Consider the following 27,919-nt stretch of genomic DNA (forward strand, 5'->3'; position numbering starts at 1 on the left):
TATTCTGTGATATCTAGGCACTTTCTTATTATCATTACAATTGTACCTTATTATGTCAGTCCGTTAAGGGGTTCGAGTATTCACACATAATATCTAAAGCAAATTGCAGCATTGTAGGTACATTTATTTGGGACACCCACTAAGAGTCAACCAGGGTAATTATTAGTTAAAGGAGAAGTCCTGTGAAAATTTTTATTAAAGTATTGTATTGCCCCCCCCCCCCCCCCCCCAAAGTTATACAAATCACCAATATACACTTATTACGGGAAATGCTTATAAAGTGCTTTTTCCCCTGCACTTACTACTGTATCAAGGCTTCACTGCCTGGATAACATGGTGATGTCACTTCCTGGATAACATGGTGATGTCACTTCCTGGATAACATGGTAATGTCACTTTCTGGATAACATGGTGATGTCATTTCCTGGATAAAATGGTGATGTCACTTCCTGGATAACATAGTGATGTCACTTCCTGGATAACATGGTGATGTCACTTCCTGGATAACATGGTGATGTCACTTCCTGGATAACATGGTGATGTCACTTCCTGGATAACATGGTGATGTCACGACCCGACTCCTAGAGCTGTGCGGGCTGTGGCTGCTGGGGAAGATGATGGAAGGGGAAGCTCAGTGTCCCTCCAGTGCCCTGTGTCCCTCAGTGTCCCCCTGCCATCATCCTCTCCAGCAGCCACAACTTTTGGGATGCAATACAATACTTTAATAAAAAATTTTGCCGGACTTCTCCTTTAAGTCTAGGGCAGTGGGTGACTAAGAGATTTGGGGTATGTTCACATATATTTACTGTAGATCAGTTGCAGCGTGTGAACTTTCCCTAAAGATAACTCTCAGAAAATGCAGCTGTATTATTACTTTATGGAACACAGACTTAAAGGAAAGCAAATATTCTTGAGTATAATTAAGTTTTAGCATTAGAGATAGGCTTTAATTCTTACATGCTCAGCAATGACAAATTTCCCATAATCATATCCACAGAAGAACTTGTTATTTGAATTGATTAAAACAAGAATATTAGCAGCTTCTCTGTGCTGTCACTGCCACCCATGGTCCAAGGAGCCCATATATCACACTTCAGCTCCTCTAGTAGACGCTTTCTTGCAGATTCAGCACAAGTTCATAAATCATAAAAGTTTCAGCATCATCCACTAATGCATTTAATCAGAATCTGGCAGGCGAGGTAAAGCCGTGGGTGCAAAACATTTTTCTTGCTACAGTTAACTTGTATTATTCAAATACTACAAAGAATTCAGACTCAGGGCAATTTTTATCACTATGCATCCACACAAATGACTATCTGAACAGTGTAGGTAGATATAAAGAGCTTCTAGTACTAAACTGGCCACTCGGCTGAACAGATGACAGACAACAGCTATTTCACCATGAATGGTTATTTTAAAGGGGAGAAGGGATAAAGCCATGGCAAAGCTTGTCACCAATGTGCCCCATCCTTCACACCTTTACATGAATGACTGACCTTCAAATAATAGTCTATCGGGGAAAGTCATAAATATTGTAAATGATAGTAAATTATAGTAGGTGGACACTCCCACCCCTTTTATACTAAGCTCCGCCCAATCTCCCAAAGTGCCAAGGATGGCATAAACACACAAAATGTTTAAACTTTTTTTTTATTGCACAGACTACAGTTAATCTACAATAGTAGATTCGTTGGTTGTCAGCTTTTCCTAGCTACCTTAAAGGGGTTGGCCACTTTATAGTAAAATTGCTCAGTGTACAGTATGAGTAAGTGTACTCACTGTATATACTGACAGCAGCTCCCTGTGTACCTCATAGAGCTAACATCAGACTCCCCTCCTCCAGGCTGTGCTGTCCTGCTCTGTGGTCAGTCTGTCCATAAGATGGCTGACATGGAGGAGCATGTGACCATGCTCCGCCCACCCCTGAATTTGTGTATACCATAGAGAACACCTGGGAGGGGCATGGTCACATGCTCCTCCATGTCTGCCATCTTATGGACAGAATGACCACAGAGCAGGACAGCACAGCGTGGAGGAGGGGAGGCTAATTTTAGCTCTATGAGGTACACAGGGAGCTGCTGTTAGTATATACAGTGAGTACACTTACTAATACTGTACACTGTACACTGAACTATTTTACTATAAAATAAAATAACCGATGCTTTTCAGACATCAACAAAAATCACTCCCAGCCTCTAGACACAGTTATACATACAACGTATCTACAAGGCAGTCATACCTTTTGACTTTCCGAAACCAGAAGTAAATACTGTAGATCTGGGGATAACTTTGCGCTGCTCATCTGCAGAGACATCTATCAAAATAAAAGAATACTAATAATAGGATGAGTGAATCTGTGAAAATGTACTTCAGCTGTGAAAGATACACACTTGCTATATGTAAGCACATGGCAACTGAGCACTAACCAAATCGATCAATCAATCAATCAATATGACCAGCCCTGAGTGTGTGTTTACACGTTAGGGTTTTTAATTCCACTAATTGAACACAAAGACAGGAATAGAAAAGAAGAAAAGTCTCAGTCTTTGGGCTTATTCCAACGTCCCGTTTTTTACAGACGCGACACAGGGAAGCCCTGTAGTAGAGTGTTTCCCTGTCTGGCATGATTTATCAACATCATCCCGGTAGGGGGGAAACTGAATCTCTGCAGCACTGTAATGACACAGCTGTGGAGATTCAAACAGTTTCCCCACTCTTGGCATGATATTGATACATCATGCTGGACAGGGAAACGCTCCACTACAGGGCTTCCCTGTTCATAGTGTCCGTAAACTATGTGTCCTCCATTTATGATCTAAGGAATCCCTTAGAACCTGCATGTGCACGCTTTGCAGGGTTGGCGGTCGCTGATCGACACAGTGTGGGGTTAGCGTAGGGACCCGTGTGAACCAGGGGACCTGCACGTGATACACGGGGCAATATGGTTTGATCAAATTATATACCGCCATCCTGCCGTTGGTTTTTAAAATAGGCCTAGCAGCATTAGTATCAGCCATAGGTTTGATGTGCAGCCGCTCCCTTCTCTCCATGTCATATTTTATAGTTCTCCCTTTTCTGAGCAGCTGGCACTCCCCTTCATAAGACCCACATGACCCAAATTGGCAGGATATACCTGTGCTCACATGTCAGTACCTTATGTCTTTCCCATTCTGTCTGCAGCAGCAGCAGTGGTGAGTGCAATACCATATTCATACTTGTGTTGTTTGTGGGGAAGCCTTCCCTGCCGGTGGTGGCGGCTGAGTTTTGGTGGGGCATTTTGGGTTTGGTCCTGTGACATTGGGGTTGCAGGGCCATTCCATGGCCTCCCTTTTCTGCATGTGCATGCTTTGCGGGGTTAGCGGTCGCTGACTGACACATTGTGGAGTTGGCGTAGGGACCCGTGTGAACCAGGAGACCTGCACGTGGTACACGGGGCAATATGGTTTGATCAAATTATATACCGACATCTTGGCGTTGGTTTTTAAAATAGGCCTAGCGGCATTAGTATCAGCCATAGGTGGGATGGGATGTGCAGCCGCCCCCTTCTCTCCATGTTGTATCCATTAGAACCAAACACAGCAAAAGCCTGGCCTTAACCTATATTCCGGTTATATACTTATAGATTGTAAGCCCTCAAGGACAGGGTCCTCTTCCCCCATGTACCAGTCTGCCATTTGTCTTCATGCAATGTGTTCTGATCCTGTATTGTTCCTGCTTGTTACGTCTATCTATTGTATAGCACTCTGGAATTAAGGGCGCTTTGTGAATAAATAATAATATTAATAATAAATAAAAATATTTTGGCTCGCAAGTGAATAAACATGCAGCAAAAGTATATTACACAGTGTAAGAATTCTGCCATACACAACAAGTGTGTTGAGGCTGCCAGTGATCCTGTAGATAGGTGATAAATGTATTTCACAGGAAAACCCCTTGTATACGAATTCCTATTCAGTAGCAGATTACAATAGGTCCGTTTCTGAGCTCCTGGGGGGCCCATGACCACCCAAAAAGACGGATACTTTCAGTGGTGTACTGTCTCCTGGTTACACTTCTGCCATGATTTGCAAAAAAATCACTGCTTTTTTACCGCACATTGGCACAAATCAGGGCATCATGAGATTATCTATCCTGTACTATGAATACCACGCTAGTGCTGCCATAGTTACAGTGGGTTGGAGGGCCCAGGCTTGGTGAACAGCCCGGGGCCTATGGTAAAGTTAATCCGCCCCTGTTCCTATTTCATCCTTAATTAAAGGAAGTATGGCTGTAATAGGGAATTTACTCAGGAGACATGCCGCTTCTTCACAGATTCTCTAGTCACCTCCATTTATGACATTGGTAGTTCATGGTACATTTCCCAGGGGATATAGTGCTAGGGTTAACCATATATTGATTTACATTTATGTTATAGTGTTCAGGCAAAATTCTAACTTTCTATATATATTTGCTAATTTGCTATTGTATATCCTTGTCTAGCCTATGGTTACCACTTATGCTGGTTTTACTTTTCCCATTTGTATACACTCTATTGTATATTATTTTAGGACCGCTTGTGTTCAGCTTGTGTTTTGTATAATTTTTCACTGATTCCAAATATTTTTTCCTTTTTTCCTTTTATCCTTATGCCACCCAGTATCTGATATATAGGGACATATATACTGTACATACATACTGTTTGGTTGACTATCTAGGCTTTTCCCAAAATAGATCAGTGGGAACTTTATCACAAATAAGCTATGTTCCCATATAGTATTTCAGTTAGTCATTTGGTCAGTATTTTTTTTTTAACCAAAATCAGGAGTGTAACTGACAGGGCAATATTAGGCTATGTTCACACTACGCATTTGACCAGCTGTTCCGTGACTCCGGCCGGGTCACGGAACGGCCGGTCTCAGCCCGGATCATCACTTAAGTACCAGCCGTATGATCTTTCCTCCGTGGAGCTCTGATGCGGGCGCATCAGCGCGCGCCCGCATCAGAGCTTCCCATAGCACAGAGTGAAGCAAACGTCCCGGAGCCGCTCGCTTCACTGTGTGAACTGACTGGTCCTTCTGCGGGAGGAATTCATTGAATTCCATCCGCAAAAAAATGGGAACCGGCCGGAGCGTATACGATGTGTGTAGGCTCCGGCCTGGATCCCATAGCAAATAATGTTATGTTCCACCCCGCCAATCTACGGCTGTAGTTCTACGGCGAGAACTACGGACGTAGATTTACGTAGTGTGAACATAGCCTAATAATGGAAAGTTTTGCACAGTTTCTGTGTTTTCAACCCACTCCTGATTTTGGCTGAAAAAAGACTGACAGAAACATTATGTGTGAACATAGCCAAAGGGTGTAAATGCTAGGCTTATGGAGTGTGACTAGGAGCTTCATATTCACACCCCTTGAACATGATTCATACCCTCTCAGTTTTCTAGGGGGGGGGGGGGGGGGGGTCTTTTTCCCGGCGCCTAGTCAACAATCTATTTTAAGAAGTTGCCACATATCTAACTATTCAGCAAAACATACGGAGTGTCAACTAAATAGTAAAATCCCAATATTTAAGAACTAAAGGACTAAGAAAGTAAAAAATCAGGCCAGCCGAAGCTAAAAAAATTAGAAAATAAAAACCCATAACCCATACACTTTTTTGTATTATTATTATGATGTATTTTTGTGAAACGCAACCCTATAGCAACTACAAGCAATTACAGTGGTTTTGTGATATTGGTCTGGCTTTTAGGCAGTGTGGTACTTTATACAGGGTAATGCATTATCAAGATACTTACATAGGTGATGTTACTCAGTAGAAGGGTGGTCTTTTTTGTTTCTAAATTTTGTTTAATCAAATTACCATCTTTAGTTTCTTGAATAAATTCTGAATCTGAGAAAAAAAAAAGTAATAAACTACTATAGAATCTGTATGGTAAGAATGAACAATAGGCAAAAGTTATAGTCTGCTAGGTACCCAAAGGTACCAACAAAGTGCCAGAAACAAAATAACATGCTTGTGTTAAATTTTATATTTTACTATCGATGGCTGACATCGGACCACAGCATTTCTCTATGAAAATGAAAAAGTATGGAGTATAGCAGAAAAAATACTGAAAAAGTAGCAAAAAAAAAAAAATCCCCCCCCCAAAAATCCCCAACAACAACAAACTATGTATATAAAAATACTGTTGGGGGTATTTAGGGACCTCCTGGCATCATGTATCATTATGATGCTGGGAAATCCACAACTGCTTAAATCTTCACGCTACTGTACTGACATGCTGTGCCAGTCCAGTGCCGCAGAGATTTAAACACTTTAATAAATCAATGGCGTAAATCATGCCTCCTCTCTGCCTCGCCATGCCCGTCTGCCAATCCGCCGAGCGTGAGATTCGGCTGGCATATGCCAGGGAGGAAGGGCAAATCTGCTCCTTCTCCCTGGCATATGCCAGTAGCTCAGACTTTGTAAATGTCCCCGTTAGTGTTTAACTGTCAATACGGCCCACAGAATTTACAGCTGGCATAAGTTCAGCAGAAATGTAAATTTAAAGGGGTATTCCAAGTTGCACTATTATTCTAACAATGTGCTCAGCCTGCAATTATCCTTGCCTTGTGTGCCTCCCCACTGCTGTTTTCCTGGAGCTGGTCCTTTACCAAACAGCCACTTCAGTTTGGATTCACTGCCTGCTCAGCCAATCAGTGGAATCAGTGGTGTCCTGTCTCAGCCACTGGTTGGCAGTGGGTAGTGACAACCCCAAACAGAAGGAGCACTGTGAAACACAATAAGCTCTGGGAAAATAGCGGTGAGAGAAGGAAGGTGCACCAGGCTGGGCATTTTTAATATACTATTACAACTAGGTATTCCCTTTTAAATTTTTTGTGTTAATAGCAAACAATAAAGAGGTTGCTCACCTTAAACTAACTTGTCCCCTATCCACAGGATATGGCACAAGTAAGAGATCGCTGGGAGTCCGACCCCCGTACCCCCCACGATCTCCTTATAGCCACTCCAGCTCCTTTGTTTTAAATACAGATGAGGGGACCGCACGTGACCCTGGCTCTATTAATTCTCTATGGAGCTGCCAAAAAGAGCTAAACCCGTCTCTCCCGTGCAGTTCCATTCATTCTCTATGGAGCTGTCGGAGAGAGCCGAGTACAGCACTTGACTCTTTCTGGCGGCTCCATAGAGAATGAATACAACCGCTGGTCATGTTCTGTACCCGTGGCTTTATTCAAAACAAATGAGTTAGGAGCCGATCAGGAGATAGATCAGCGCGCGGGGGGTGGGGAGCGTGTACGGAGGTGAGATCCCCCCGTTATCTCTTACTTTTTCCCCTTTTTCCTGTGGATAGGGGACATGTTAGTGGATAACCTTTTAGATGGATAACCTCTTTAAAGTAAAGTACAGTATTTGCAGAGTTACTGAACTCTTTATGTAGACTGTGGAATTTATAAAATATTATTCAAAGGAGTTAAAGAGAACCAATCACCTGATATTAACTGTCCCTATAATAAAAGATTCTCTCTCCCTAAGTTTATTCTTGAAGATACAGACTGCCTGTGCAGTCTGTATCTTATGCTTTTACCTAATCCTGTATAGCGGAGAAGTAAGGCTGGGGGCGGCCATCTTGATGACGTCACAGTGGTGCGTTTCAGCACTGGAACGCAAGGGACGTAATCAAGATGGCGCCCGGCTTTACTGCACCTCTACAGAGGAGTGGGTAAAGTATAAGATACAGACTGCCTGTGCAGTCTGTATCTTCATGAAGTTTATTTCTGAAGATACAGACTGCCTGTGCAGTCTGTATCTTATACTTTACCCAGTCCTCTGTAGCGGTGCAGTAAAGCCGGGCGCCATCTTGATTACGTCCCTTGCGTTCCAGTGCTGGAACGCACCACTGTGACGTCATCAAGATGGCCGCGGCCCCTGCCTTACTGCTCCCGGCCTTACTGCTCCGGTATACATGATTAGGTAAAAGCATAATATACAGACTGCACAGGCAGTCTGTATTTTCAGGGACAGACTAATAGGCCCAGTTAGGATAGACATACACAGCGATCTCGCGCTGTATAGCGCGGGATCACTGTGTATTTACAGAGCAGCGGCAAAGGCTCATGGGAGCCCTTCCTGCCGCTCGGCATGCTGGCAGCTTCTTGTCGCGCGCTGGCTCTTTTGAAAAGAGCCGGCGCGAGACAGGAAAAGAAAATGTGTATATTGCAAAAACGTGGCCATAAAAGTAATTAATCCTAATTACAAATATTAATAAAATAACAATTTTAATCTAATTATTAAAAAAAAAAAATTAAATTTTCGCCCATGATTGGTTCTCTTTAAAGGAGTCTTTTACTTACCACTTGCCCAGAACAATTTGGCTTCCTGGACATGGTAATCTGGATTCTCAAGGTCAGATAATGTCAAATATAACTTCTCAGGCTGTCTTGGGATATCTATCAAGTGACAGTATAGGTAAGCAGTTAACAATACACAGTGTATATACTAAATACATATAATTTATTTGGCATTTTTTTTTTTTTTTTAGCTGTACTAACTATACAACTGAGAATTGTAGATATGAACATAATAATATTCCATATATTAGTATCAGCTTGCTAATAACCAGTATAGAGTCATAAGACTAATATATGGGTACATTGCTTTGTGCTTTTTACATGAACAGACCGATGCCCGCGCGGGGATGCTTGGGGCGCGGACCTTTTTTTGAACCGCCAACCGGTTCTAACGCACGGCACTGGTCTATTCCCAAGCACTGGCCTGCCATAAAGGACCGGAGGCTGGCCTGCCGGCTCCTAGTGTGACAAAACCCCCTCCCCTCTGTGATGCGGCTCCACTAAAATCAATGGAGCCGCGCCACAGAGGGGAGAGGGGATAGTCACACTGGGAGCTGGTGGACTGCCCCTAGTGCTTCATGGTTTATTTCACATCTACTGTTGATTTAGATTTTGAAAACGACAGTGACACTTTAAATTTTAATAGTATTATATACCTCTGTGATAATTTATAGTATTCTTTACCTGGAGAAAGAAGGAAAATCGCTAACAGGACAAGTGACATTACCACAGAAATCACCAGCACTGCCAGACCAATGCCACGCCAGTTACGGGGTGGGGCGCCAGATGAGCTCATGTCCTGATAAAGAAAACAAAACATTTCATTCTAAGATTGACTGCTGTGAAAATATTTTTCCTTATTAACAAAAACATGCACATGCATACTGGAGTGCCTAAATTATTACATGTAAAAAGAATATCCCTAACAATAAACTTACATGGGTTATCCAGTGTTAGAAAAACATGGCCACTTTCTTCCAGAGACAGCACTCCACATTTGTCTCAAGGTTGGGTGCAGGTTTTACAACTCATTTCTATTGAAGTGAATGGAGCTTAATTGCACACTACACCTAAGAGTGGTGCTGTCTCTGAAAAAAGTGGATTTTCTAATGCTGGATAACTCCTTTAATAGGCTAATAATAGTGGTAGACAAGTATACAAACACATATATAGCCCATAGGGAGGGCAGCTAGTGCACGGGGAGGAGGACTATCGGATGGTTGAAGCGACTCTGTACCCTCAATCTGACCCCCTAAAACCTTCGGATAGCTGCTTTTAATACAAGATCTGTCCTGGGGTCCATTCAGCAGGTGATGCAGTTATTGTCCTAAAAAATACTTTTAAATTTGAAGCCCTGTGCCAAACGGGAGTATCTGTGCCCTAACTTTGCACCATCCCACCGTCCCTCCTCCCCACCCTCTTCAGCATTAGGAATGCCACTGAAACATTTTCTCCATGCTTAACATTGCAAAGGTCCTAACGATCAAGCCCATGTGCCGGGCTGACAAAGGTGAGGAATAGGAGGTAATCTTCCTGGAGCATTCCTAATGATGAAGAGGGTGGGGAGGAGGGACGGAGGGGTGGTGCAAAGTTAGGGCACAGATACTACCGTTTGGCACGGGGCTTCAAGTTTAAAAGTATTTTTTAGGACAATAACTGCATCACCTGCCGAACGGACCGCAGGACAGATCTTGGATTAAAAGCAGCTATCTGAAGGTACAAGTGGTTTGGGGGGTCAGATTGTGGGTACAGAGTCGCTTTAAGTCTTGTAGTCTTCACGCTGGTCATGGTTGTGCCTCACTAGTCACTATGGCTCGATAGCTAAGAGTTTTCTCTCTGTGTAGCCAGCCTAACATAATACTTCATTGTGGCAGTTCTCTCCTTAATCTTAGGGCCCTATTCCACGAGAGCGATAATCGGCCGAATCGGCCCCATTCGGCCAATTATCGCTCGGTGGAATAGAGAGAACGATCAGCCGATGATCGTGTCATCGGCTGATCATTCATTTAGGGCCAGACCTAAAATCATCGGTCCCCCACCGCGCATCGCTACGGTGGAATAGTGGGACCGCCGCGGCCAGTGATTGGCTGAGCGGTCTGAAAGCTTAGTCAGGCCGCTCCGGAGCTGCTGATGCTGCAAGCAGAACCCGGGGAGGAAGACGGAGTGCAGGAGAAGTCCGGACAGGTAAAGTATTGCTGCAAGGGCTGCAAGGACATCGGTGTAACGCCTGGAGTAGTGGATCCACTGGACCGTCACCAGCGATGGCACTAACCTCACCAGGGAGCGGAGTCTAAGGGGCCGCTGGTTTTCACCAGAGCCCGCCGCAAGGCGGGATGGACTTGCTGCGGCAGGCGACCCCCAGGTCGCTACCCCTGGCTTGGTTGCTAGTGGCGGCAGGCGAGGCGTGGCAGGAGCAGTAGGCAGGAGATGGTGCTGGCAGAGGTCTGTAGGCGTAACCGCAGGTGACAGGCTGAACACAGGAGCAATGGAGTGACAGGGGAGCAGGAACCAGGAACAAGGACTAGGGACCAGGTAGCGGATAGGAATCAGGAACAACAGGGGGCTGGGCCAAACGCTATGGGAAGCATGTAGAGGCTCCAACACAAGGGACAGGGCATGCTGGGATTTATAGGGAATGATTGGTGCAACTAACCAATTAAGGGCGGACTGGCCCTTTATATCTGAGACAGCCGGCGCGCGCGCGCCCTAGGAAGCGGGGACGCGCACGCCGGCCGGCACAGACGGAGACAGGAGCGGAGGAGAGGTGAGGCGCCCCCAGGGGCCGAACTAGCAGCAGCGCCGGGTCCCTGCACAAGGACCCCGGCGGCTGCATGGGGCAGGTGGAGGTCGCGGCGGCGGCCCGGAACACGGGACGCCGCCGCGGCCGTGACAATCGGTAACGGTGTCCCTGCAGTCCTCGCTTAACGATCATCGGGGCCGTGGAATAGGCCCAGTAAACGAGCGCCGATTTAGCAGATCGGCGCTCGTTTACATCGTTCCATGGAAATGAGTGAACGTTTTCAGGTTTTTCGCAATGGCGGTTGTTTGAGATTGTTAATCATTAACGATTATGCGAACGATAATCGTCTGGTGGAATAGGGCCCTTAGACTTTAAAAATCCTGCCACCATGCTTCCTGTTCAGACGTGCGCCGGAGACAGAATTCTTTCGGGACAACCATAGACTGCATTGTATACAACAACGCTAGTGTAAGAATTCTGTCTCCGGCGCATGTCTGAAAAGGTAGCATGGCGGCAGGATTTGCCCAGCGTATCCTGCTGCCAGCAAAGAATAATAGTTACACTTTTAGGCCATGTTCCCACTTAGTATAACACCGACCATTCTGTGACCCGGCCAGATGATCTTCATTTCCTCTGAATTCGGATGCGGACACATCAGTGTCAGAGCCACACGCTCCATTGTGTAGCTGCAGAAAACTGACATGTCAGTTTTTTGCGAGCTCGCTAGCGATCCTGGCCGGAGTGTATACTACGAGTATACACTACGACCGGGATTCAATAGACGGCAGCACTAATTCCGTAGTAATCACGGCCATTGTTGTAAATCTGCAACAATGGCCATGAATTTTACAAAATTATGTAGTGTGAACATAGCCTTAGTGTTACCAAATGACCAGAAAAAAAGTCCAATCTACTCCCACTAAGGATTAACAGCTGCTGCTACTGCATTTCTAATTACAGATTCAAGTGGAAAGAATATTTACAGATAGCTCTACAGCCTAGACAGTGACTATATATTCGTTAAATAGATTTCGCGAAATAGTGCTTTATGAGCTTACTCAGCTTTTAAATGAATGGAGTTCGAGAAACCTACAAGTGCTCTCATGCAGCTGCCTCTGTAATTTGCATTTACTTAAGTATTCATACACAATCACCTAAGGCTGCATTCTAGGGAGGGCATCTGATGCGCATGCCCCAGGCTTACACCAAAATGAACAGAGGCAAATCTCCTGCTTTGGACCCAAGGCAGAGACGATAGCAGTTATGACGCACATATGCCCAATGCTTATCCATATTACCTGTTATATATTTTTTTCTCTGCCTTGCCATATCTACATGTGTCCACCTATTTGACCATGTTCAGGTTAGTGCTGACTCTTGGACACTTAGTAGTAGCCTACCTTTCTCTAGTGCCAATAGGCCTCACTAAAGCCTAACCCTCATACCACAGATAGAGGATAATCTTTCTGTTGGGGACCCTAATTACCACACTTTCCAATATTTACCAGGCCAAACCCTACAGATGTCCAAAACAGCCCTATAATCTAGGCCACGCTAAAGGCCTAACTTTCCAGGCTTGCAGGGAAAACTGTTTTCATTAAAACCATCCAGCAGTTCACCAGGACCAGGGATTTTCCCACACCCCTAATAAGTCCTCACAGCCCTATCAGACTCCCTAAAACCAGGTACTCACAGAGAACACTGCAAGCCGCCCTTTTCCATGGTCGTGTCTTTTAGCCCCAGCATAGTAGTACCGTATGTCAAACAGCACAACTGGTTCTCCTATAATGACTCGGTCTCGTGGTACAGGTGACTATCCTAGTTAGCTTTTCAAAGGTCTGCACCACATACCTAGTCCACATGCACCTATTAGGCATTATTTTCCCTGCCTCTCCTACAGAGGACAAGCCAGTTCTGTGTCTGATGTCAAAGTCCAGACCCACAGCACTCACACTGCACTTGACAAGTCTTCACACTCTCCCCTCTTGGCGTGAAGGCTTCTTCCAGTCAGAGCAATGGTGCACATCAGTGTTGCCATGCGTGTCTGTCTGCCTGTACATGGCCCTGAAATGGTCTTGTATCAGAAAACACACACACACATATATATATATATATATATATATATATATATATATATATATATATATAAATGACCTTAAATATGTGTGATAACATGGATGGGCAGGATGTCTTTGCCATGGGTAACTTGACTTGCATGATCAAAAGATTATTTCACATTGAAGGTGAGACTGGATGTCTCCCAACTGGGGGAGAGCTGAGAGAAGGCTATAAAAAGACCCAAGCATGGACCCAATGGAAGGAGACTGGAAGAAAAAGGGGACATAGCATGGAGGAAAAACTTGAAGGAAGGTCCAATGTAGCTTGCTTGGAGGTTAGAAGATGGTTTGGTAACAATGAGTTTGGATTATCTGTAAGCTAAAGACACTGTAATGTAAGGTGGTTTTGTAATATTTTGATTATAAGGAATAATTAATGTTTATTATTGTTTAGATTGTATTATTGGTAATCTTTAAAGTTTCCGCCTGTTTCCTTTATTCCTATATAAATATAACGCCCCACGTTTGCAATAAATAATTTTTCCACACTCATTGTTGAATCTTATTTACAGTGTGTCCAGCCTCAGAATCTATACCCAATAAGAGGGCGGCATAAATAGATTTATACAGTAGATATATGTAATAACATTTTGCATATATGGTTATACAGTCTCAGAACAAGAATATTGACTGAGTAATCTCTCAGATCCAAAATGTCTATTTAAGGTGACAGCAACTAAAAGACACAGTTCTGTACCTAGGGAGTGTTTACAGTTCAACCTCTTTACATACCTCCTGCTAGCTCCACCATATGTACACTCCACAGCACAACATTTATCCCTTTCACACTTCCTGTATAGCATCAGTGAGCCCTGTATAGGCCTACACTCACAATGAACTCCTCGCCCAGGAGTCTGGAAGACAGAAGACCATGGAAGACATTTACGAAGCATGCGTCCTGGGCAGATTTGCTCCTTCTCCCTGGTGTACGCTTGTCGTACCATCGCTTGCACGATAGGCGGGAGTTATGTCTGTTAGCAAGAGTAAATCTACACCCGGGCGCACGGCTGGCTGGGTTTACTAAGAGGCATGCACCTCTTAGTAATTTTGGCTGGGAAAAAGGGGGCGGGGCTTTATTTAAGACTGGCATACAAGTACACTGGTCTTCATAAGCATCCCCCCTTGTCCTCATTGGCCAGTACACTGGCAGCATTTAGCGGTCATACAGCACCTCCTCACATTTTATATATGTATTATTTGTTAAAGGGAACCAATCAGCCCGTTTGGGCTGATATGGTTCCCTTGAGCATCGTATAAAGCACCTGGAGCGGCCCCGGCACGTACCAGCTGCAGCAGGTGCTTTATAACAGAGAAAATGACTTTTATTCCCCGGCTCGTGACTAGATACGAGCAGGGAAGTAGTCATGGTGGGCGGCTCCCCGCTCATATCTAGTCACTGCGCTCTGCCTGTCAGCTCGCTCAGAGGGGATGATTGACAGGCAGAGAGGTCCGTTACTGGCCTCTCTGCCTGTCAATCATCCCGCCGAGTGCTCTGACAGGCAGAGCGCAGTGACTAGATAAGAGCGGGGAGCCGCCCACCATGACTACTTCCCTGCTCGTATCTAGTCACGAGCCGGGGAATAAAAGTCATTTTCTCTGTTATAAAGCACCTGCTGCGGCCGCAGCAGGTACGTGTCGGGGCCGCTCCAGGTGCTTTATACGATGCTCAAGGGAACCATATCAGAAACGGGCTGATTGGTTCCCTTTAAAGCGACTTTACCCACACTCTGCCCCTCCCCCTCAAACTGCTTGTACCTTCAGATAGCTGCTTTTAATCCAAGATCTGTTCTGGGTCCATTCGGCAGGTGATGCAGTTATTGTCCTAAAAAAACAAACTTTTAAACTTGCAGCCCGGTGTCAAATTGGCGTGGCCTAGAGTGTCTGTGCCCTAGGATTGCAACACCCCTCCATCCCTCCTCCCCACCCTCTTCACCATTAGGGATGCCCCTAGAACAACTTCTCCTAATCATTACCTGTCTGAACACTGCACATGAGCTGATCAATAGGAAAAATTATGCACCTGCCGAACGGCCCCCAGGATCAGTAGTGGATTATGATAGGTCCGTTTCGGTAGCCCGGGGCCCTGAGCTCCTGGGGGGCCCATGGCCACCCAAAAAGACTTATATTTCCAGTGGTGTACTGTCTTCTGGCTACAGTTGTGCCATGATTTGCAAAAATAAAACAGATTTTTTTAACGCAATTCTGCACAGATCAGAGCATTATGACATTATCTATCCCGTACCATGAACACTATATGCTAGTGCTGCCTTAGTTACAGTGGGGTGGGGGGGCCCTGGCTTGGTGAACAGCCCAGGGCCTATGGTAAAGTTAATCCGCCCCTGCCCAGGATAGATCTTGGATTAAAAGCAGCTATACACCGGTACAAGCAGTTTGTGGGGGTCAGATTCGCTTTAAGAGGTCTGCCTTTGAGACAAGTTTCCTTTAAGCCTACTCTATCTGTCCTTGTCCATGACCGTCACAAATATTAGGCACTCTATCCATGCACAGTGGTCATGGTCAGAATACACTAATGAGAAATTAAAAGTTAATTCCCAGTCCTGAACAAAGCAATGGGGCTCCTGGGGTTACATGTAAACACAAGAAAAAAATTATGCTTTTTTTTTTAATAATGTCTAGAATCTGTTTTGGCACATGCTGCATACCGCTTTCTCGAGGGACTCATAAAATGACAAAGAGAATATACTGCAAGCTGCACACTTCTCATGATAAAAAGTATTGGAGCAGTTCCCAGGGAGCTACATGTGTAGAATGCAGTCCTCTAATGTGCACTGGGGCTGGCGGAGAGAATTAATGTTCCGTTGTTTTATTCTCTCTCTTTTTATTTTGCTATTCCTTCCCTTGCTGAAGAAAAGAGCAACACCATAGACCCTCATTTGACTCCACTTCCTATCTTAACTCTCAGTAATTTATGAAGCAAAAAACAATACGGAGGATTTATGATACCAAATTCTGTTGCAAATTGTGTCAAAAGGGGAAAATAAATGGTCTATGGAATATTTATTACGTCTTATAGACACATTATGCATCTAACTTATAACAGCAGATTCTGGAACTAGACATGCTCCATGCCTGACCAAGGGGGAGAACTATAACCCCTGATATCGATCAATGGATCAATGAAAAAAAGTAATCATTACAGAGTTCATGTGCACTACAAATGTAGGAATCCAAAAGCATAAAATGGTAATAATAAAATCAATGTGAACATATAGAGGAGAGGGATGTAGAATTAGTTCAGGTTCATGACACTAGTCACGTGGAGCACCTGATAATATGCACATAGAAGTTTCTATTGATTAAAGAGTTTGTAAGGCCTTACACTATCGTCAATACAGAGAATATGTAAGATTTTACACGTCGATACAGACCTCAAACTATTGACCTCACACTATTGGCAATACAGAAATTACGCAGGGTGCCACAGTTTAACAAATAACTAATAGCCTTGAACTAAGAAATATCATCACAATCCATCTCTATTCAATCAGAATGACATACAATTATAAAATATTTATAAAGGCAAATGCACAGTCCCAAAGGATAAAATTTTATCCAACCATTACCCCAAGATTCACACTATGTACTGTACAGGAATATAATTGTGCAAATATAAAATATAATAAACACACAAAAGCAATATGCTACAAATATATAAGGTATAAGAAGTGTGCAAAAATGATACAATTGCATAGGACACTTTTGACTAATAGATAAACAAATAGATTAATATCCAGATACAGACCAGATGGAAGCTGAAGCAGTGGCTAGAGGAGAGACCAACTGCCCCAACAAACATTTCACGGTTGCTTCGTCAGGGGGTCACAGTTTGACAAGTTGTTCTGAAAATTTGATAGGGCTTGTGCACTTGGGTGAAGACTTTGCATGGTGGGTTTTAAAGCTTTCATTGATTTTAAATAGAGTTTTAGAGTGGGGCTACTGAAGTGAATAGGAGATATTTTTTCAGTGTAAACTGTGAGGGTTTCAGCATGGTTTCTGTGTCAGAACCACATGGGTTTTGGCACTGTGAACATACCATTACAGTTTGTCAAGTACTGATGGATAACAATGGAACAACAGATTGCCTACTAGTCAAATTGTGCAAAATATATATTGTTCTAGTGTAATTGTCAATCACACCCAGCTCTCATAGATCTTGATGATAGATAGATAGATAGATAAGATAGATAGATGCTTATGCAAACTCCCACATGAAATGGTTAGTTTAGAATTGTGCTGGTAATTGAATGCCTCCATCTGATGACTCCTAGGAGGTGACTCCCGCTAAGAGAAATGTGCTGTGTATTGACAACCTGCCATGGACTGTTGGAGTTACTGATCACTATTAAATTATGCCTGTCTTCCACGCCTTACTCAGCTTTTCTTTTCTCAGGCAAAACACATCTTCAGTAGATGTGGAGATGATATGCAGCTTTGTTTGAAATCATGCCCTCCGGATCATCTTCTGCAAACAGTGTTATTCATTTGCATGTTCCCTTATGGTTTCAGATGTGATCTGCCATAGTTAACTCCATTAAGAGTTGTTGTTTTTTTTGGTGAGATAAAAGAAAAAATTACTTTGGTTAATATAGTTCACCTCGCTTGGTTCCAGTGCAGTGTTCTATCACAGCTATTGATGGATGGCTGCAGCTCGCGCTGATAGCCGTGTCTGATTGCTAGGCAATTGGATGCTCCTTCTCCTGCCCTGCCTTCTCTGCGCTGCCTTCTCTGGCTGAGCAATGGGGCTGGGTTGTCAAAGCATCCAGTGACCAAAGATGCCGACAGTTTGGCCTAATGTCCTGAATCACAAAAACTAAAAAGCAATGTGAAGTTAAAAATACGCTGACGTGTTGTGAGGGTAAACCTCTTAATCATGGTGAATTGTTAGTAACAACCTTTTCACATGATGGATGTGACGCCCTTTTCCGGGGACCACCGGATAAACAGAGCTAGGGAGACTGTAGAGCGTAAAAAACGCACGTATCATCTACAAGATAGGAAACGCATGCACACTGAAGACCCGGATAAGAAGATATTTGGTAATGCAGGAAATTCTGTTATATTCTCTACTATGTACAGTCCCCAGTTCCAAGACATGCACAAGATCATACTGAAATATATCCCTTTACTTTTTCAAGATGCTAAATGTGAACGGATGCTGAGTGCTGGGGTTAAATGTGTGGCACAACTGGGTCAAACTCCTTCCCCCTAGTGATATTATGGCCAAAGAACATCTTAGGAAAGGTTTTAATTGGCTTACCATGCAGGGTTTTCTTGGGTGTGCGGCATTGCGCTGCAGGATATGTGTGTACACAGCCATATGCAACTCTGTTAAATCAAGTGGCACGGGCAGTATTTTTAAGATCAGGTCACTTATAAGTTGTAATTTGCAGTTTGTGGGGTCTAGTACCTTAAGTTAAAAACCTATATAGGTGAGCACCTTACTAATATTAGGTCATATTCCCTAGGTAGATCTAATAGATCATTGTCCAGACTATCTAGGGGCTTTGTAGAATGCCATGATGGCAACTTAAACAGTTTGAAAATTAGTGCCCTAGAAAGGGTCAATAAACCCAGGCGGGGCGGCGATTGGACATCACTGCTACATAAACCGGAACTCTTGTGGATCCTCATCCTAGATTCTAGGTTTCCGAAAGGATTAAATCATAAAACAGATCTCATGTACATATATTAAATTGTTTATTTTCATAGATTTTTGTATATTTTTGGTAATTTTGTATACAATTGTACTGCACTCTTTTCCTGTAAGCGGATTATGTGATTCACCTGATCTGAGCTTCCTCCCCTTTTGCCTGGAGGCGGTCCCCGGAATAGGGCGTCACATACAGCATGTAAAAAGGTTGTTACTAACAATTCACATTTGCCATGATTAAGAGGTTTACCCTCGCAACTCGTTGGCGTGTTTTTTATCCTCGCATTGCTTTTTACTTTTTGTGATGCTGATTAATAAGGGTATAAACCCACACACCGTATACGCAGCAAAAACGCAGCAAATACGCAGCAGATGTGAAGGTGAAGATTTGATGCTGTGTTCAGTTATTTAGATCTAATCTGCTGCGTATTTGCTGCGTATTTGCTGCGTATTTGCAGTAGTAAATACACTGCATATACGGTGTGTGGGTTTGTACCCTCAGGCTATGTTCACACTGCGTATTATTCCGCAGCATTTCGTACGCTGCCGTACATATGCGGCTGAAACTACAGCCGTGGGAAAAATCGACATGCGGCCGGATGCGTACAAACCGCGAACATACGCCCGTAGTACAGTTATGCTTCCCTAGCTTGTTTCGAAGCGATCTGAAACAGGTCATTTACTTGGAAATCTTCGCCCAGCCCAATAAAACTCACAGAACCTTTTGGATCGAAAAATCAAGTTCAATTTGGCTGAAATAAGTACTTTGTACGGGACCGCATGGAAATCCACGGCCGTGAGTTTCAACATTTCCGTCCTCAAACAATGGTCTTGTTCATTTTTCACGGCGCCGCATACGATCCGGCCATAAGCTCATACGTAGTGTGCACTGTGCGGCCGTATATCGTATACTTTCAAGCAAACTCATCAACCTCAAAACTACGTGCGTATATTTGCGGTTCGCACTACGGCCGGACTCATACGCAGTGTGAACATAGCCTCACACAATATTCTTCATGTGCCTCGGGACGCTACCATCATAACTATACAGATACACAGCATTTGGGTGAGCAAACAGTTTATTTTGTAAGTTTGGCCTATTGTCCTGGCTTACATTACCTAATAATTGAGCTGCATAATTTTTTTTTGTCTTAACTTTGTTCCTATGTATTCTCCTGCCTAGCCCATGTGATACTGCACATGGTACTTGTAATGCTACTCATGGTTTTCACCCATGGCTAAGGGTGGTATTACACAGGACGATTTTTCAGCGATTAACGATAAATGATCTCAAACAACCGCTATGACGAACAATCTTAATCGTTCACCCTATTACACAGGACGATGATCGTTACTTGCGGTCGCTCTTGCACTCGTTCTTTCCTTTTAGATAGACTAGGGAATGAGCGAACAACACGTTATTACACCGAATGATGTTTGAACGATTTGTGAACGATTAACGATAAAATTAGGTACGAATTCTATTAAAAGATCGACAATTTCTTGTTGGTCGTTTAATCGTTACCTGCTATTACATGTAACATGTCCCGCGTGATAAGGCCCTTATTTATGACTTAACTTATCTCTTGGCTTGCTGCATACTGTGTTACAGCAGGGGTTAAAGGTGTTTTATGCAAGAGCTAGGTATTGCAATACCACTGCGGCACTTGTCGCAGGGCTCGGAGTGGTAGTTAGCTCTCCCTGGGACCCAACACAAACCCTATAAGGGTTCCTATATCCCCTCTGTATGTGATGGTGCAATGTATAAACACACAGACTCTGGGATAACTGCAGAACAATGACGTTTACCTAACATACTTGTTTGTGCGCACTTAGTCAGGAAAGAGCACTCTTTTAAACTATTTTACTAATTTAAACTATATAAGGCTACAAACACACTTGCCGGATCCGCAGCGAGTCATCTCGCTGCGTATTTGCAGCGAGACTCGCTGCGGATCCCGGCCCTGTTCTTTCAATGGCAGACAAAATCGCAGCAGAGATGTACATCCCTGCTGCGATTTTGTCTGCAGCCCGCCCCATTAACCCCCCGGCCGCCGGAGGTTATTCATTACCGGGTCCCCACTCCTGCTTGCTTCGGGGCAGGATCGCCCCCTCAGCAGCACTGATCGCCCCTCCCGCAGCCCCCGGCCACACGATATCCCCCAGGCCCGGCCGCCTCATATCCCCCAGCCCCCGGCCGCACGATCCCCCGCAGCCCCCGGCCGCACGATCCCCCGCAGCCCCGGCCGCACGATCCCCCGCAGCCCCTGGCCGCATGATCCCCCGCAGCCCCCGGCCCCCTGCACGATCGCGTGGGGGGGGATCGTGTGGCTGGGGGCTGCGGGGGATCGTGTGGCCGAGAGCTGTGGGGGATCGTGCGGCCGGGGGCTGCGGGGGATCGTGCGGCTGGGACTGGGGGATATCGTGCGGCCGGGGGCTGCGGGGGGCGATCAGTGCTGCTGAGGGGGCGATCGGGGCAGCAGGGGGGCGGCCAGGCTATACATTACCGGGTCCCCACTCCTGCCCCGAAGCAAGCAGGAGCGGGGACCCGGTAATGTATAATCTCCGGCGGCCGGGGGGTTAATGGGGCGGGCTGCAGACAAAATCGCAGCAGGGATGTACATCTCTGGTGCGATTTTGTCTGCCATTGAAAGAATAGGGCTGGGATCTGCAGCGAGTCTCGCTGCAAATACGCAGCAAGATAACTCACTGCGGATCCGGCAAGTGTGTTTGTAGCCTTAAAGGGTTTTCCCACAGGACAGTCCATTAACTGCTTACGGGTGCCCCACACTCTACAGTGGGCACAGATGTCCCGCACCGTTCATTGTAAAGTTTTGGCATTGGGTAACTGCAGCTCAGCTACCATTGAAGTAAAAGCATGTGGGGGCTGCCCATCCACATCAACAATTAATGACCTATATTGTAGAAATTACTTTAAAGCGATTGTACCATCAGGTACATCGCTTAAAGTTTTTTTGCATAAATGGTGCCATTTTTTTTCCCATGAAGCACTGGAGGCGGGCCCGTTGGCCCCCAGTAAGATGAAACGCTCTCCCCTCTGTGATGCGGTTCTATTAAAATCAATGGGAATAGACCGGCGCCGTGTGTCGGAATCAGGAGCTGGTTCAAAAAAAAGGATAGTGTTACTGGCACCCCTTGGCTGATCCTTTTATATAGAATGTGCCTGATGGTACATTCACTTTAAAGACAATATTTAGAGAGGTTTCATTACTACTTCACCTGCTGAACTGACCTTGATGCTTTCAATGAGTCATGATGAGTCAGGTTCTAAACACTCTGAAGGACTCCCTAGGACATGTCAAAAGTTTTTCTGAGAGGCAAATACATGTTAAAGTTTAAAATCTTGAGATTGTTTAGATTCCTCAGTCTGGCCTAAATCAAACATATTGTGGCTTAAAGAGTACCTATCATTCCACTTGCATGGCAGGATACCTTATAAAAACTCTGGCAGGTATGCTGTCCTCTTCTAAAGCCAGCAGTCAACAGAACTGCCAGAAGTGTTATAGACTGCATTGTAATACAAATACAGCGAAGTCTACAGCGCTCCTGGCAGTTGTTGACCGTTGTCTTTTAAAACACAGTGTACCTGCCGGAGTTTTGACGAGATATCCTGCTGCGCAAACTGAATGATAGGTACCCTTTAAAGAGCATATGAAGTGCTCAGTATCTCCTGATTTGTTACTGTTCCTTTGCCTCCACTCATAATGTGTAATGCTTTGCTATATAGTGGGTGCACACCAATGGCTATACCATTCAATACAATGGATCTCAGTGGTGTATTGTCAAATAACTGTGACAAGAATAGATCATGACTGTAAAAAGAAGACAACGTAATGGAAAAATCCAGTTCATGCCTTAACTGTACTGTATCAAGACAAGAAAATAGACTTTATTTTAAATCAATGTTCTCATTGTTCTCCATGGGAACATGATGATTTAGTGTTGTTAGCACTGTGCATGATAGTCATTTTTCTAATATACATCCATTTTAAACTTGGCATTGGAATAGGTTTCCGATTGTTTGTTCTCTCTGCTCCCTGTTACATGTAATATAATCGGAGGGTTTTCTGATAAGGTATAATTATGCATGGCGGGGAGAACGATGCTCGGAAACCTTCAGTGCCAAACGCAAACTGAATGTATATTAGAGAAATGGCTGTTGTACACTTTAGCCTCCCACGCAATAGTGAAAATGCAGCTGAACTCTTTGTTTTGGTAGGACCAGCCAAACAGCTAATATATTTTGAGGCCTTTCAACTCTCCCTTGTTATTTTTAAATAGAAGTAATTCAATTAATTAAAATGAATGTATCACCTTTATGGGAGCAGCCACCTTGCCTGAAATGTCAGGACTTGGGGACTGGAGGACATGAGACAAGTGATGCCATAGCACTGACACCTGCCCCGGTGACCCTGCCTTGCTACCGCGACTGCCTTAAATGGCAGTTGATAACTGGGCAACAGTCCCTAGCCTGCACAGGTGTTACGCAGACAAGACAGACAAACACAATAATATGTGGACAGGAAGCAATGTTGGCAACTATTGGTCAGCTCTGTACAAAAATGTAAGTCAAACGAGTAGTCAAAAGCCAGAATCAGGAACACAATCAGAATGAACGCTAGGTCAAGGGACACACAGGAACTGAGGCTCTATTGCAGGCAAGGAAGGGCACACAGGGGAGAATACTTAAGGAGACTGGAGTCTCAGCCCCAAGCTGTGATTGGGTCCGAGACTCCAACTGCCACCATATAAAAAAGCTGACTGGTGGTGCCGGCCGCCAGTCAGTACAACTCTGATGACACACCTGAGCCGTGGCAACAGCAAAGAAAGGAGCCACCATGCCCCTAGCAACCCGGCCAATAGTTAAGGACGCCGTTGCGCACTCTTCGCAACCGACCGTATGCTTGCGGGAGGCCGGCCGTACACTCCAGTGGTGCTGGGAAGCCAAGTGTGACGGTCGGCTTCTGAGATGGAAGTATCAGCTTTATTATTAGGCATAGTAGCTAGAAGGAAAACCTACACATTTCAGGATTTCTTAATAATATTAGAAAAAATATCAAAAATTCTTAAAACATATGTTAAACATAAAGGTGGATATTTATGAAAGGGTGTAAATATACACCTTGTGTAAACTGCCCAAAGCAACCAATCACAGCTCCTCTTACATTTTACCAGAGCTGAAAGCTGAGCTGTGATTGGTTGCTGTGGGCAGTTTACGCCAGGTGTTTATTTACACCCTTTTATAAATCTCCCCCAAAGACTTGATCTAAATTATAGGTCATTTTCTGACGGTACATTCTCTTTAAGTATACCTGGATAAGTGTAAATCGATAATCATCAGAATGTCCTCTTAATTGGAGATAACTACACCAGTCCCCAGGAAGCCCAATGTCACCTCTGTAGATATGTTAACAAGTGAGAAAGGTGAATACATCTTATGTAAAATCTGCTGACGCCAGATCCCACGCCATTCCTCAGGAATGAATTTTAAAGTACTAAGAAAACTGTAATCTGTCATAATGATCAGGGAGCTTGGCCACTTCTCTTGCCCCAAGCCTGGGATCTTTAGCTTTAGGAAACCAAGAATTGAACATTGGATCATTGAAAATTATGGATCTTTCCTATTCATGTTTGGTATGCTTAGGTTATTATATGTATCCATAGCTGGTCACATGAGTATATATGACCAGCAACAGTGTTTTGGGCCTTATAAGAATTCCAATAAAAGACACCCAAGTGGTCAGAAGCAAAAAGATCAGACACAAATTTTTTAGTTCTCTCCACCTTTTTCTTTATCAGCACTAACCAATTTAGTAAGATTTTCTTCATCATTTATTTATCATTTTTGTAACTCTTTTAAACACTGAACTTTTAGATGTCAAATCTTAAAATTAATTGTTATTTTTTTGCTTTTTAGCTTCCCAGAACCCAGACTGTAGACATTTATTGGGATGCTATTAACTGGTTTTAGCTTAATAAGAATGAAACGGTCTCCATACATTGGTCAAAAGCCATCCAAACCCACCAATCCGCTGTTTGGGCATTTTGGATTTTAACTGTAAAGCACTTCTGTTCTCAGAGGGATAAGCTGCTGCCAAAGGAGCCTGGCAGCAGCTTACCCCTCCTCTATCCATTGAGAATATAGTATGTGAGCACTCGGTTGAGCTGAACAGAGGCAGCTGTCAGCTAAACATTTGCTGACAGCTATTAAAAGTGTATGTGGAGTGTGGAAAGCTAGTTAACCGTTTGCAGTAAGTTATGTACAAAAAGTGTCAATCAGTATAACTATTTGGAAAATGTCATAATGACCATGTCTCAAAGGTAATCATGTCTGTAAACCTTCCAGTGGTTCCTAAAAGAGGTGAGTTTAATATTTATTTCCAAATGTATCATCTTATTTTTCCATGATTGATCAACAAGATCTACCTGAAAATGAGTGGAGGTTTGTTACACTGATAATGGTCATACCCAGTTGAAATGAGGCACACTTCTTCACTTCTTGTAATAGAACAGAAGTCTTTGGGGGACATATTTTTCTTCACAGAGAGGCACAAAAGCTTAGAGGTTAAGGCCCGGCGAATTATAACCAATGAGCGTCCCTAGGAATACTCAATTAGCCCTTGTAAAAGTGGCAGAGGTCTTTTGTGCAGCCGTAAAAATCATCATTATCGGCTGCATCATTATCCTGTGTAAACAGGAGATGTTCGGCGAATAACAATGTATTTAAAAGACCTCATGAATGATACAGTGATAATTTGTGCGGCCCGGCCTCACAATTAATGCTGCTAGGTGTCTCAAGGAAGCCATTCCTCATCTATGCGTTCTTTGTGGGGTGGCACCAGCCACTTGACTCTTTTTTGTATGTTTCCTGACACTACCTAAGACACCCGACTATCCACAGCATAGTTTGAGTCCAAGTCTTTGGAGGGCGTTGACTTCAAGAGAAGGGTCAGTGTCCTACATGGTAACAAATCTCCTACCTTGTCCATTATGTTCCACACTCCACTATATTCACCATCTTCCAATGAAATTACTGCAAACTGTACCTTGTTCCTCCAACTCCCTTACAGGCACCCAAGTTGCTGGACACTGCTGCCTTTGACCTGGCCATCAAGAAACCAGTCGTGAATACATACTGACTTAGACTGATTAGATACTCCATCCATGCTACATACCACAACAGTCCCTCTATGTTAGGTATGACACAATCTGTCACATATTTACCATTTCGTTTTGGCTATACTGTGGCATTGCAGAGCTCGGCCTATGAAGTTGTCTGGTCCTGCTGTTGTTAGGTATTTCCTTTAGTCTGTGGTCCTCTTAGTTATTATCACATTGTCTTGCCGTTGTGCAAGACTAGTACTCCCTGAAAGAAAACAACTTCCATTGGCCACGGACACTGAATGGTGAGTTGCCATTTGCTTCTGTTTCTGACATTCAATACCAGCCATTATGAATTTTCGAAATAAATACTAATTGGTCCAATTATCCTGATCCACCATCCAAGTCCTAAGGGAATCTGAGTAACAGGAACAATTGCTAGGATCCAGGAAGCCTGATTCTGTGTCCACCAACCCTTAACACTATCTAGACTCATCCCCCTAGGACTCTCACATTTTACTCCACTTTGAGCTTTTACTTCTCAATCCTCTCACTGCTCCCATACCTATACTTATTATATAACAGCTTCATGGGTTCTGTACTGTACTTAGGAGACACCTGTGTCTCCTAAAGTATGGCATCAACTCAAGGCTCTAAGGACATTGGCACCTTGCCGATTGACACCTCCATCTCCTAAAACATGGCATCTGAACACATTATTCTTGGCGCCATTTCTTCAAATAGGAGATGGTGGCACCATCACAGGCAATAGCTTCTAGGACATTGGCCCCTTGCTGTTTGAGACCTCTGTCTTTTGAAGCATGCCATCCAAGTACCTAATTCCTGTTGCGTTTTACTCAAACAGAAGATGACGGCACAACCACATGCAGTGATATAAAAGCCCTTTACCAACATGCCAGGTCGGTGCACAGATTTTGTGGGGCACAACAAAAATTCCCAATAAACCAACACGTAACATGGCGCGCAAAAGTATTAATAATTTTATAACGGCATTACACATATGAACAACATTCTGTATGGGGGTGAGTATTGGTTACTTGAGGTTCACTCCCCTGACAAACCACTGCACACTGGATAGAATACAAACAACTCACTAATAGATACTCATACGCTACGGCGGAGCATTTATACTGTAAACCCAGCGATTCATGCTGATTAATCTCTCTACGGCTTAGCAAACGTCTGGCTATGACTGCAATTGCAGAAAAGCACTCAGTGATAAATTCACCTTTATCCAGACGCTATGAAAAAAAAAAAGAAATGTGCAGAAAGCATGACACGCAGCTCTGCCATCACAAATTGCTATCTTCAGAAAGAAAACTGAGCACAGCATATACAGTCACCGGTAGATTTCACACATCTCTGTGACATCCTGCCATCTGGCTGTAAGAACCCATAGATAAAAAGACATTATTGTAGCTATACAGTAGTATGCTGCAACAGGATACTGCTAACTTACAGGTTGTTTATAAAAGAGGAACCGAGAGAGTGCATGGTGTGTACATGTAGATACGTACAGTCCATGCTGCATATTTATTAGCACTGGTATGAAAAGCTGCAGTAAAATAGGAGGTGTTTGCCCCAGTTATAACAGGGTAAGTACGGTCTAATGTGATATAGAGTTCCCTCATCCTAGTTCTAGAAGGTAAACTCTATAGACGATGCATAATCAATAACAAAGACCACAGTCACCCAAGGGATAAATAAATCACCAGTACATATATCAACCTGAGGATTCTGGTAGTCATTCAGGCTTATACAGTACACTGAAGTTGTTTGTATAGACAAACGGTGCACCCCATGCAGAAGTGAAGATACCAGACATGCAGTTCGCAATATCAGCCACACATCTGTCCCTATGTTGCAGTTAGACTATCACTATTAGTCATCTCCAGTGCCTCCCGCTGCATAAGTAATGGA

At 44.0% G+C, this 27,919-nt stretch overlaps 1 protein-coding gene across 1 annotated transcript in view; it reads right to left on the reverse strand.

Annotated features, from left to right (window-relative positions):
- Positions 1 to 27,919, reverse strand: part of LOC138794148 (inactive dipeptidyl peptidase 10-like) — a 65,612-nt gene that overhangs the window by 31,403 nt on the left and 6,290 nt on the right. The window lies entirely within an intron of this gene.

The sequence above is a fragment of the Dendropsophus ebraccatus genome, chromosome 5 (genome assembly GCF_027789765.1).
Source record: "Dendropsophus ebraccatus isolate aDenEbr1 chromosome 5, aDenEbr1.pat, whole genome shotgun sequence".
Lineage (NCBI taxonomy): Eukaryota > Metazoa > Chordata > Amphibia > Anura > Hylidae > Dendropsophus > Dendropsophus ebraccatus.